This window comes from Phoca vitulina, unplaced genomic scaffold (genome assembly GCF_004348235.1).
Source record: "Phoca vitulina isolate PV1807 unplaced genomic scaffold, GSC_HSeal_1.0 scaffold10, whole genome shotgun sequence".
In the NCBI taxonomy this organism is placed as follows: domain Eukaryota; kingdom Metazoa; phylum Chordata; class Mammalia; order Carnivora; family Phocidae; genus Phoca; species Phoca vitulina.
Window position 1 is genome coordinate 36,949,849 of NW_022589713.1, and position 12,629 is coordinate 36,962,477.

Genomic DNA, 12,629 nt, shown 5'->3' on the forward strand with positions numbered 1-12,629 from the left:
GCCAGAAGGAGAGCACATCTAGCCAGATCATACCCTACTAAACACCCCGTCTTATTCCCCTATTTAATCTCCATAATTTGATTGACCCGGTGTGTGAACAGGAAATAATCATCTAATAGTTTTATCAGTTTTAGATTAATGTCTACTCTGTGAGCTGGAAGAGTGAGAATAGATAACTCTCTGGAAATGTTTCACTTAATTAAACAGTAAACAAATCCACCGGAATCAGTAGAAACAGACAATTGCCTTCAGATAAAAAACAAAATCCTTTCCACTTGATGGCTGTTAAAATGGAAACTCTTCGGAAGAAAACTTTGAGAAGTTGGGAATGCTCTGAAATATTTCATCTAATCCCATTTTAAATTAACAAAAACAATCATGTTATACCAATGGTTATAATTCAAAACTGGGGGTGGGGGAAGGCAGCTCATATCTTAAGTTGCCCAGAGACAGACAACTTACTGAAGAGGTGTTCTCCAGAGAAGTCAAGCAAGGGTGCTACCTAAAGCAAGAGCTCTCCAGAGGGCAGCCTCAGTGTGATTCCAAGGGGAGCTCCAGAGTATAGATTATGTCTCAGGACTGTCTAAACCTGAGGGAAGGGAGCAGACTTTCATGTTCCTGTAGACTTTAGTCATTGGTTAAGAGTCTTTGAGGGAGGTCATAATCCCCCAGACACTCCTGTCTGGGGGTAAAGGGACTCTAGGAGCTTTGGGGGGAGTCCTCCAAAAAAGAGACACAGGAACTGGCTGTAAGAAGCAAAGGAGTATTGAAGCCAATACCTAGACACCCAAATAGTCCTAAGGGATGGGAGAGGCTCTGGGTAGGACACCCATGTCGTTCACTGTGATCACCAACCCCAGTGGAAGAGCTGTGGATGATGATGGTACAAGAATCTTGCTGGGGATACACACTGAGCACAACCTCAAATTTCCCTCCTTTGCTTGACCTCTCCAGGGCTTTTACTTCTCTGATCTTTCTACCCTCTCCCTCTCTCTCTCACTTCACTTCAGCCCTACTGGCCTTCTCGCAGGCTCATGAACATGGCAACCCTATTCCTGCCTGTAAGCCTTGGAACTTGCCACTTGCTGTTCCTCTCTCATTCCCAGGCTGGCTCCTTCATGTCACTGAGGTATCTGCTCAGATGTCCCTTCCTTGGTGCGGGCTCCTCTGATGAACCTGCCCAACCTATATACCCCCACAGACTCATCCTTACCACATCACCCTGTTTCATCTCCTTCTGAAGCTCATCAACATCAGAAATCTTCTTGTCCATTTATTGGTTTCCTTGCACTAGATCCTAAGGCCCATGTGAACAGATACCGTATCTGCTTTACACACACATACATCCCCCACACACCGAGTAGCACATGGCACAGTACAGCACAGTATAAAAGCTCAAAAAATATGTGTCATAATCTACAAGGCAGGGCTAAGGTATCTTTACCAATGTTCATTAATTATTTGCTTTTTAACAATTATTTTAGGATTTTAGGATTAGAACCTCCGTTAAACCCCCAAACCTGGTGCTCCTCCTCAGCGCTCCAGGGCAGCTTGTACTCCCCACTTTGCAAACCTGTGCACAAAATATTGCAATTGCATGATTACCCCATAAGACCAAGAATTGGACCTCCTGATTCACTTTTTTTTGGAGGGGGGCTATAGCTTAAAGCTTAGTTGGCTGGTTTGGGGTTTTCTTTTTTCATTTTAATTCAATTAACATATAATGGGTTATTGGTTTCAGAGGTACAGGCCTGTGATTCATCAGTCTTATATACAATACCCAGTGTTCATGACATCACATGCCCTCCTTAATGTCCATCACCCAGTTACCCCATCTCCCACCCCCCTCCCCTCTAGCAACCCTCAGCTTGTTTCCTCTGATTAAGAGTCTCTTACGGTTTGCCTCCCTCTCTGGTTTCATCTTGTTTCATTTTTTCCTCTCTTCCTCTATGATCCTCTGTCTTGTTTCTTAAATTCCACATATCAGTGAGATCATATGATAACTGTCTTTCTCTGATTGACTTATTTCGCTTAGCATAATACCCTCTAGTTCCAAGGAAGGCAAACAATAAACATTTACGTATTAAAAAATTAATGGACCAATGGATAAAAGAACTATTTGAAAAAACAAACCTGTGTCATTACTCTTTTAATTCAAAAATCTTTCATAAAGCTTCCTCATAAATCAAATCAACTGATGAATATTTGTCATGTTATAATAATCTTGAACGCACTCAGGAATTATATCAATTATTCAGTCTTTAGGAGGGAAATTAGAGTTCTATATAATATAATATTCATGAACAGTGCTTTTCAAACGACCTATGAAGTTTTTTTTTTCATTTGTAATCTATCATGGGCCAATACTTTTGGTACATATCCTGTTTGGCAAGGTAAGTCAGCACTGATCATGTGCTTGGATATCACAGCAATGTTGAATTGCTGCAAACATTTCTAAACACTCTCAATTTTGTACTTATCTACTCATGGACCAATAACATACCAGTCTGAAGACTACCTGAATAGCCTAGAAAACTGAAGTCTCTCCTTTCAAATAGCAATATTGTTTTCACAGCAACCCTAGATTGCTTCCTGAGAACCACTGCCCCAAGTTCAGAGCCTGTGAGGACGGAGTAGTTGTGAAGTCCAGGACAACCAGGAGAGGGCAAGAGTGAGCCCAGAAGAGGAGAACCATGGCTGAGAAGTTAGGGCTGAACATGGGCTCCCCACTTAAACTGGAGCAGTCCCACTTCACTGGGGTTCTGTGTACAGTTTCGTTTGAGAAACAAAATGCTAAAAACAAAAACAGAAAGCCACTGATTTTTCTAACATTTATTTTACAGATGAGAAGAGGCCAAAGAAATTACAATACTAGGTAAATAAATATTTATGTTCAGGTGGATTTTCCTTTGATTCTGAGTGGAAAAGCTGAAATTTAGTAATTTTTTTCTTTAAAAAAAAGGGAGGGAGTGCAGAAGGGAAAGATGATATGTAAAAATCCTCATGCATATTACTTTAAGAACAGAAACTTTCAGTATCTTTCCTTTGCATATTTCAGTCATGGAACCCAAATACTATCTCAGAAGGGAGAGAAAGGATCTTTCCACGCCCCACAGGATAGCCAGATGGGTTTGGTGTTTACAGCCCTGGTCAAGTACAGACAAAATCACAGTACTGACTCATTGCTGAATTTTTTTAATCCATTTTAAAGAGACTCTCAAAAGTAATTCTTATCTTCTATTGTCGTTTGAAATGTGGGTTAATGCTAAAAGAAGTCCCCAGAGACACACACCTCATTTGCTCATGATCTCTTGGTAATTGCAGGGTAAACACCTATGACAGAGAAAAAAATCCATGCTATGGTAAAATTACCTGTCTACAATTAATCTAAATTGTACAATATAAACCCACTAACTAAATAACATGGTATTTGTGATATGGTTTTCAGATTTTCTACCCAGAAATTCTTTTTTATTCCACAGTTGCCTTAACTGTTCAGAAGATCCTTAATTGGCCTCATCTTTACTGAAGATAAAACAGAAAGTCATTTGATTCATGATGGAAAATAGCTCCAAATCCCACTAATACCTTTTTTCTTATTAATCACTTCGGTTGCATCTTTGTAAATACTGCACTTTATTTACTACATTTATTAATGGTTAAGAAAAAAACAGCACTTAGAAAGTAAAAACAGTAAGAGAGTTTAACATGACTCCAGTTAATTACCACTTTGGCTACATCAGGTTTATTATTTTGAAAAAGCACTAAAATAAACTGTTATAAAGCTTACCACAAAAGGAAGTTCTAACTTCCTGTACCAACAAAAGGGAGTCCTTATTTCCTTTGATGAATGACAGTTAACCTCCATATTAGATTACAAGTTACAGATCTGTCTGTGCTCAAGTACATATTAAGGAAACAGAGAACTTTCAGCCCCATAACTATCTGGCAATGCAAAATGAAAAATCATTTCTCTAAGTCCTTTACTGTAGATTTTTTTTCTCAATATTCCTTTAATAGCGGTCCTTTGAAAACAAAGTGGCTAAAATAAGATATAATTTACATAGAGAATTAAAACCAGAAATCAGACAACTGTGTTAAAATGCATTAGTTAGGTGTTAATTTCTTTATCTTGATAATTGTGCCATGGTCATGTAAGATGCTAACACTAGGGTGGGGAGCTGAGTGAAGGGTAGATGCAAACTCACCGTACTATTTTTGCACCTTTTATATAAGTCCAAAATTATTTCAGAATAAACAAAATGCATTGGCCACTTGAGCAGTTTATTTAATTGAAGTGCTGTGAGAGTAGAGAAAGTGTTTCCTTTTTACAAAGAATAATTGCATTTAATCTCGCAGAGATATAGTGCTTGGGTCTTTTCAAACTGGTTGTGTTTTAGAAAACTATAACCCCTGCACAGAAAATGTCAAGTTAGATCGGTCAAATGACTGGAAAATAAAACACGCATGCATGCGCGTGCGCACACACACACACACACACACACACACACTTTGAAAGTAAAGTGATCAAAAACTCAAGGAACTCCTATAAGAAAAAAGACTTGCTTATTCCTGTACCTGTTACAGCTCAAAAAGGGAGTCGGCTTCTTGAAACTGTAGACTTGATTTCATCCCTTATGTTAGATTGTGATTGCTCTTCAATGGTAAATAGGCATGGAGCTAGCAGAACAGAAACAGTTATATGAAAAAATCTTAGAGAACATCTGATATGAGGGTTTCTAACACCTTCCAGGGCCAGGAATGGAATGTAAATGAATGACAGGCATAGAGTAGATCTAGTCAGAGCTTCAGTCAAACCTGAGAAGGCATATCTCCCTAAAGGGATTTGATTTAAACTCACATTAAAAACAAAGCAAAACAAAACTCCTGCACGGGACAAATAAAACAGATCTACAGGTCATGGGTTGAAGTTCATGGTTCAGTGCCCTTCATTTAGCACAAGAGGAAATTGAGGCCCAGAGAGGTAAAAAAGTATCCAAGGCCACACAGCACCTTTATAAGAAGGAGAACAGAGCCCACTCAGTTCACCTTCAGGATCTAAATCCTAATACAAGCTCTGGGTAGATGGGAAAGGGAGGACTTGTTGACATTGGCCCTTAGCCGAGGGCAAAGGGTGATCTAATAGCAACTGATGCTTGCATAACTTCACCTCCTGGACCCTGGGGTGCTTGCAAACATCCATTCATTCATCCTGGCTCACTCATGTGAAATAGGTAGGCGGTGTATTTTCATACCACCATACAGAGGAAAACAAAGACACAGTTGCTACAGAACCTCCATTGGCAGGAATATGTCACCAGCTAAGGGCAAGTATTATCATGGCCTTGCTCCTGAGTCAGTAGACTTGACACCTTCCTTGTGCAAATTGTTTATACTTTAAACAATTTTCTATCTTATATTTAAACAAGCACTTGAAGGTACAAAGAATAAAAAATTCCAATTGTATTCTGTCTCCCACTCACTCCCATAAATATTTATTGACCATCTACTATAATGTTAGACACTTCTTTAAGAGTTTGCCCTCATTTTCCTCTGACCAATACTAACCCAAATTGGACTGCAGGTGCTGCTCCAAAATCAACTAAAGTATGTGGCAACAGATACCGTTTTAAGTTTCTTCTTTTGAAGCTCTATTCCCATTCAAACTTATACCTTTCTTGGTAAAGGGAAATAGCTGCAGATATGAATATAGTTTTTATGGATTCCCTCCACTGCCATTGCATAATGATATTTGTGATGTCTGTGTTCATGCCTTGCGTGGCTGCTGTCCCAAACCTATTCAAGACATAGTTTGTCATATATCTGTGTTAAAACAAATGAAATCTGAGACCCATATATTAAGTAGTGATATTGAAAAGAAAAAAAAAAAAAAGGTCCAGATGATATGAGGGGAAAATTTATATTAACCAATCAATGAAAATAACTTAAGTAGCACACCAAATTTCTTTTTTCTCATTGACCCCAAACACAGCAAGATTACATGCTACTCTCTGTTTTTATGTGAGAGAGAAAGGTGACAATGATATTCCTTCATTCCTTCAAAAAGCAATTATTGATCTCCTCATATATGCCAAGTGCTGAGGATACTGCACTGAATAAGACATGGTCAAAAATGTCTTACCCCCAAAGTTAACCAGCATGGTAATAAATCACAATAATAAATGAGTCATGGTGATAATAAATAAGTATGGACTCAGCCCAACCCCCTAGACCTTCTAAGGGTGAAGAGAACACCGAGTAAACACAGCAATGTTCATAACAATTGGAGGCACTACAAGAAACTAGAAGTACTTTTAAGAAATAAAATTAAGTTTCATCTAGTAACACTTCGTTTTAAGTGCATCTTATTATTTACTATGTTCTGGCTGTACACAAGACACTTCTGGGCACTGCAAAAAGAATCTATCCATATCTCAGTGTGTGTGTGATACCATAACTGCAGAGGTTAAACAATATGAAACTACAGCTATTGGGCCTTAAAAGGTGGGGGTGGCAATTTCTTATGGTACAGGCTAATACAGGGGACTAAATAAGAATACTAGAAATGTCAAAAAGCAGAGCAAATTAACTTCCAAAGGAGATTATAAATTGAAGGAATTCAGGAGAAAGGAAGATCACTGTGGGCTAAAAAGTCATGGAAAGGCTCATGAACTGACGTGAATAAGGTCCAGAAAAATGGGTAGGGCTTGTGAAGAACTTTCCAGGAGTGTGAATGAATAAAGGGATGGAGGCAAAATCCCGGGAGCGGTTTGGGGAGACAGCAAGTAGATGAGTTGAACTGGAGCTGAGGAATGTGGAGAGAGGTGAATGATGGTACATGAATGAGTGGCAGTCTCTAAGTCTACAGCCAACAAAATAGTCACAAATAGTCTCAAAGTACAGCCCTTTGGCATGAACATCAGAAAAAATGGCACCTTTCTCTTCCTCACGCCCTTAGTTGTTTGGCCACTAAATCCTGACTGTTTTTCTACTATTTCTAATATGGTCCCTATCTACTCACTTCTTTCCACCCTCATTGCCAACACCCTCGTCTCCCTCATCACTCACCTGAACTACAGCAATCCATTCCTAAGTGGTCCCTCAACTTCCATTTACTCCCTTTGCCCAACAACATGGAATCCGTTCTCCACACAGCAACAAAAGCACCCTTTTTATGGTACAACTCTGACCAATTAAGCCTTTGTGGGCTTCCCAATTCTCTCAGGATAACAACAAAAATTAACAAGGCCTATGAGGTGTTCCATGGGATGATGCCTCTGCCACCCTCGATGGCTGCACTCATACCTGGCCCCTGAATCCTTGCTCTTGAGCAGATTCTGCTGGATACCCTGAGATCTCTACTCCTGGACTCAAGGAACAGATCGGTATGGGAAGGCCTGGAAGACTCATCTGTCATGTCTCAACTCAAGTGTCCATTCTTTAAGGTAATTTCCACTGGCCTCCTTGACGGGGCCAAGCTTCACCAGGCACTGTCTTGCAGCTCTTAATAAAGGGGCCGATTCAAGTAATAATTCAATAAATATACATGTCTGTCTCCTTTAGTTACTATAAACTCATCAGGGATAGGGATGACAGCCAGTTTGCTCATCCCCAGCATCCAGCACAGCATTGTTAGTTTATAACAAAAGAAGTATTCAACAAACGATTGCTGAATGAATGAATGGGTGAATGAATGAATGAATGAATGAAAAAATCCCAAGTGAAACATGACTGGGAAGCTCCATGTATAACTGGAGTATCACTAAGTATGGAGAATAAAGACAATGGAGGAAAACTATCAGCAAATAGTAAGTTTGCCCGAGCTGACCAGGATCCAGTTGTTACAGAATGTTGGTTTGACAAAAATCTCATAAACACAAGGAAGCCACAAAGTAAATAAGATACTCATGTTAAATATGGACTACCTCAAGTATATAGGAACAGGACAATACCATTTCCTAAAGATGAGTATTCACATTTATGTCAAGTGTAGCACACACATGCACATTCTAAGAATTTGTGGTCTCCACTGATGAGCCTTGACAGGTTTGAGAATGTGAATTCTTCTGGTTACACCACTGAGAGGTAGTCCAAAGGAGCAATGGTGGTGGACGAGACCTGGTGTCCACATGTGCCCGCCACATGACCTCGGATAGTCCCAGGGTCTCTCTCATTAGTAGTTTCCTCATTTACCACAAAATAGAAACAACAATATCCCCATTATAAAGTGGTAGTTGGAACTAAATAAAGCAAAACCTCTTCAGCACTGTCAATAGCTATAGAAATATAAGTAATTATTATTATGATAGCAGTTTGTAAATATTGTCATGGGTAATATTACTATTACTTCAATTTGAAGAGCCTGTCACACTCATTTTTAATCATTTGTCTATATTCACTGACTTTGATTCATTGATAACAAATCAGACAAAAAATGAGAAAAAAAGCTTTATTTTCAAAGTCACAAATAGTCTTGATTTTAATTTTTTAAAATCTAATATTATTCCAGGTTTACTATCATAAGCATTTTGGTGTATTCATTTAATCCTCAAAATGATCCTATGTGGGGGGTAGTGTATGATCTCCAACTTACAGAAGAAGGAACTGAGGCACTGAGAAGCCAAGTAACTTGGCCAAGATCTCCTATCTAGTAATAAAACAATAATAAGAGCAAATGTTTACATGGTGCTTAGCCCATGCCAGTGCCATGCTCAGTGCTTTCTATACCTTAACTCATACAAGTCTCCTAACAAATCTGGAGGCAGCTGCCATTATTGTCCCCTTTCACAGATGAGTGAATTGAGGCCCACAGAGGTTAAGCAATGTGTCCCAGGTCATACAGGTGGTAAGTGGCAGAACAGGAATTTAAAGCCAAGGAGAGCCTTCCCTATTAATCTAATGCTATACTAACTCTCATTTATTGGTGGAATTTTTCCAGCTCTCTATTCGCCTAAGTGAATTTTCTAGATAAATGTTACCACTTTAATAATCAAATATGACTTCATACACACTTTTCTGAAACTAACAATTCCAAGTCTTTTGGGAACAATACACTAAATACTGTGTAACTTTTTCCTGATGGCCCAGGGTCAATATTATGGCTGCTGTGCTTTTCTCCATTCTTCCTCTAGTTTTAATTTTAACTTTCATTAGGAGGGGTTTTAGTTTCTTTTCCAGATACAAGCCAGTCGATTGTCATTTTGTCACTGTGACTTTGCTAAGGGCTGTGAAGCTAGAACCCAGGTCAATTATAATTATCCCCAAAGGAAGATTTAATAAATCCCAAGTTGATGCCAAGTCAATGGACTTGGGTGTCTGACCTTTATTATGACTACTGAAATTTCATCTCAGATGAGGGTAAGTCTGACCTCTAGACAAGCACAAGTAATGATGAGAAGTCATCTATTTTATGCAATGCTCATTTTCATGGGTTTTTAAAATCATCACACATGTCACCCAGATCCGAGTATGTTTAACGTTCACCTTCCTATGGAAATAGACCAAGTCTTTCAAAAATGCAAGAATCATTTCCAAATCCAAGCCACACAACCAGTCCCAAGGCAGACACTTCCTATCCCCTTACCCTGCTTTATTTTTACCTGTTTACTTGTCTCTCTCCCCCAAGAAATACAAAAAGCTACATTTACATGGTACTTCCCATGGGCCCACCACAGTTCTAAGAAATTTGTCGATATGGAGTCACGTAATAAAACAACCCCATTTTACAGGAAACTGAGGTGCAAAAAAACGAAGGAACTTGCTGGAGGTCCTGTATCTGGCAGTGGGGAGCTGGCAGTTGAACCCGGACAATCTGGCTTGAGAGTCTGTGTCCTATGGACCCTGCTCTACAATCCCTGAGAACATAAGTCCTAAAGGAACAGTGACTTTGTTTTGTTCACTGCCAAACATCCAAGTGCTCAATAAAGATTTATTAACTGTCTGAATGACCTTCCAGCTCCTCTCTGCCTATCCAAGTGCTCAAACTCAGTTCACTCTGACTTCGGCCTCAAAGATGGGCTGGCTCTGACTGGCAGAGTAACATTCTGGCCCCTTCTTTCACCTACTCAAGACTTTACTGGTTATAGTTTCTTTTGACCCACCTTACCTGGCATGGTGCCCTGGACCAGTCAGATGGTCAACAAATACTCATTGAAGGAATGAGTGTCTGACCTGTTTGGGAGCTGCTGACAATAAACAAAAGTTTGTGATCAAGTAGGATAGTGTGATCAAATAGGAGGAGGATGTCCTAGAAATTGCACTTGAATGAATTAAAAATTGTGATTTGTACCTTCTGTGTACCTTGGAAATTTCACAATTCTCACCTTCAGTGTGTTACTTTTTCTTTTTTGTTAAGACATTGTTAGGGAAGCTTTAGGTTTACAACAAATCTGAGAGGAAGGTACAGAGATTTCTCGTCTACCTCCTGCTCCCACACCTTCTTAGTCTCCCCTATTAACAGTATCACTCACCAAAATGGTACATTTTATACCAAGGATGAACTACAATGGTACATCATGACCATCCAAAGTCCACAGTTTACCTTAGGGTTCACTCTTGGTGTTGTACCTTCTATGAGTTTGGACAAATGTATAATGAGATGTATCCATCACTATAATATCATATGGTATTTTCACTGCCCTAAAAATCCTCTGTTCTCTGTCTATCCATTTCTCCCCAACGCCCAACCCCTGGCAACCACTGATCTTTTTACTGTCTCCAAAATTTGCCCTTTCCAGAATGTCATATTGTTGAATTCATATAACAGGTAGCCTTTTCAGATTGGCTTCTTTCACTTAGTAATGTGCATTTAAGGGTCCTCCATGTCTTTCCATAGCCTGATAGATCATTTCTTCTGAGCACTGAATACTGGTTCATTGTCTGGTTGTATCACAGTTTATCCATTCACCTTGGTTGTTCGCAAATATTGGCAATTGTGAATAAAACTGCTACACACATCCATGTGAATATTTTGATTTTTTAAACATGTGAAGATTTACTAAGTATAAGGCACTGTGGACTTGATATAAATTGTGCACATTTAGTCTTTAAGACAATCGTATGAGATAAGTGCTATCATCAGTGCACTGTACAGATAAAGAAGCTTATTGGAGGCTAAGTAATTTGCCATGGGCCTCTGAACTAAAATGCTGAAGCCAGGATTCAAATCCATGTATCTCTGACTCCAAAGCTTTTCTCTTGCAACCTATGCTGTACTCTCTGTTTCCCACTTGAAACTTATGTCATGTAATAACAACTACCATCACAATGATTATGAAAGATAGACTCTGAGTTGAAATAGTTTGCAATTACCAAGGGTCTTGAGATCGAAGTAAAACCTATAAATTCAACATTCATATTTTATAAGCAAAAGCTTCATTGGCCAGAGATTATTTCTGACTTTTCTGGAACCAAAAAGGACATCATGAAAAGCAATGGCTTCTCATTTTAGAGATTCATTCACTTAACCAGTATTTGTTGAGCCCCTGCTATGGGCATGGTACTGTGAGAGATACAGCAAACGCTGAGTAAGACAAACATAGCCTCTGCCTTCACAAAGGCAGAGAAGGGAACAGAAAAGTAATGGGGCAACACAAAGAGAAAGACGGGAGTGAGAACAGGGTTGGGGAGGGTACAAGTGGAGTCCATTGTGGGCAGTGTGAACAGGTGCAGTTACCACACAGGGGAGAGAATGTGACATGTTCTGGGAATGAACAAGATGGAAATGCTGGTGGAAGGCCTAACTAAAGAGTTTGGAGTAGGATAATGGAGAATCTTTGCAGGAAATGAAATGCCCTCTTTTTTTTTTTTTTTTTAGAAAGATCAGTCAAACTCTCACGGGGAAAATGGATTAGATAGGGCCAGACTGGAACCAGGGAATCTGGAAGGGTGCTGAATTTAACCAAGGGACTGGTGGAAATTGTAATATAGTGAGAATAGAGATGGTCATGTGGAAATTGGTTTGACAGCTATGAAGTAGGTATAGGCTTGATAACTGATAGAAATGCCCAAGAGGTGGTGCCAAAGATACTGCCCAGAATGTGATTTTGGTAACTGAATGGATAGGTCTGCTCAAGATAGGGAATCCAAGGGCGAGGCAGTCTGGTGGGAGTGGAAGGAGATAGCTTCTAGGGTTACACACGTATGGAGTTAACTAGCAGTTGGATTTGGGGTTCTGGCGCTTCGTGGAGCAGCCTAGGCTGGAGATGGACGCTTTCCAGTCATCTGCAGACATGTGATGCGTGAAGGCGTGGAAGTGGATAGCCTCACCCACGTGGTGCAGAAAAGCAGAGGGCAGTCAAAGCAGCATCACAGAAGGGAAAGGCAGAAAAGCGACGCCCGTAAAGACTTTCATGAATGAGGCTGCAGAGGTATCGGAGAAGACTGCAAGAGACACACTCACGCTCCATGTAACCAAAATAATTCCTTCATCGACCTGAAAGGGCCATCAAACATCGTTGACGGCACCTGCCCACCATCCAGCCGCACGACACCAACCCTTCTGCTAGGACAGGCTCACAGCGACTCGCCTACCCGCGACAGCCCGCACTCTCTGCCCTGCCCCATGGCGAGTGAAGCTGACTCCCGGAGCCTTCGGGGCTGCTCCACAAGGACCTGTGGGCATCTCCTTG

At 40.1% G+C, this 12,629-nt stretch overlaps 1 protein-coding gene across 1 annotated transcript in view; it reads right to left on the reverse strand.

Moving 5' to 3' along the window:
* LOC116635088 (serine/threonine-protein kinase Nek10) overlaps nucleotides 1–12,629 on the reverse strand; it is a 132,985-nt gene that overhangs the window by 120,130 nt on the left and 226 nt on the right. The gene's annotated exons all lie outside the window — the stretch shown is intronic.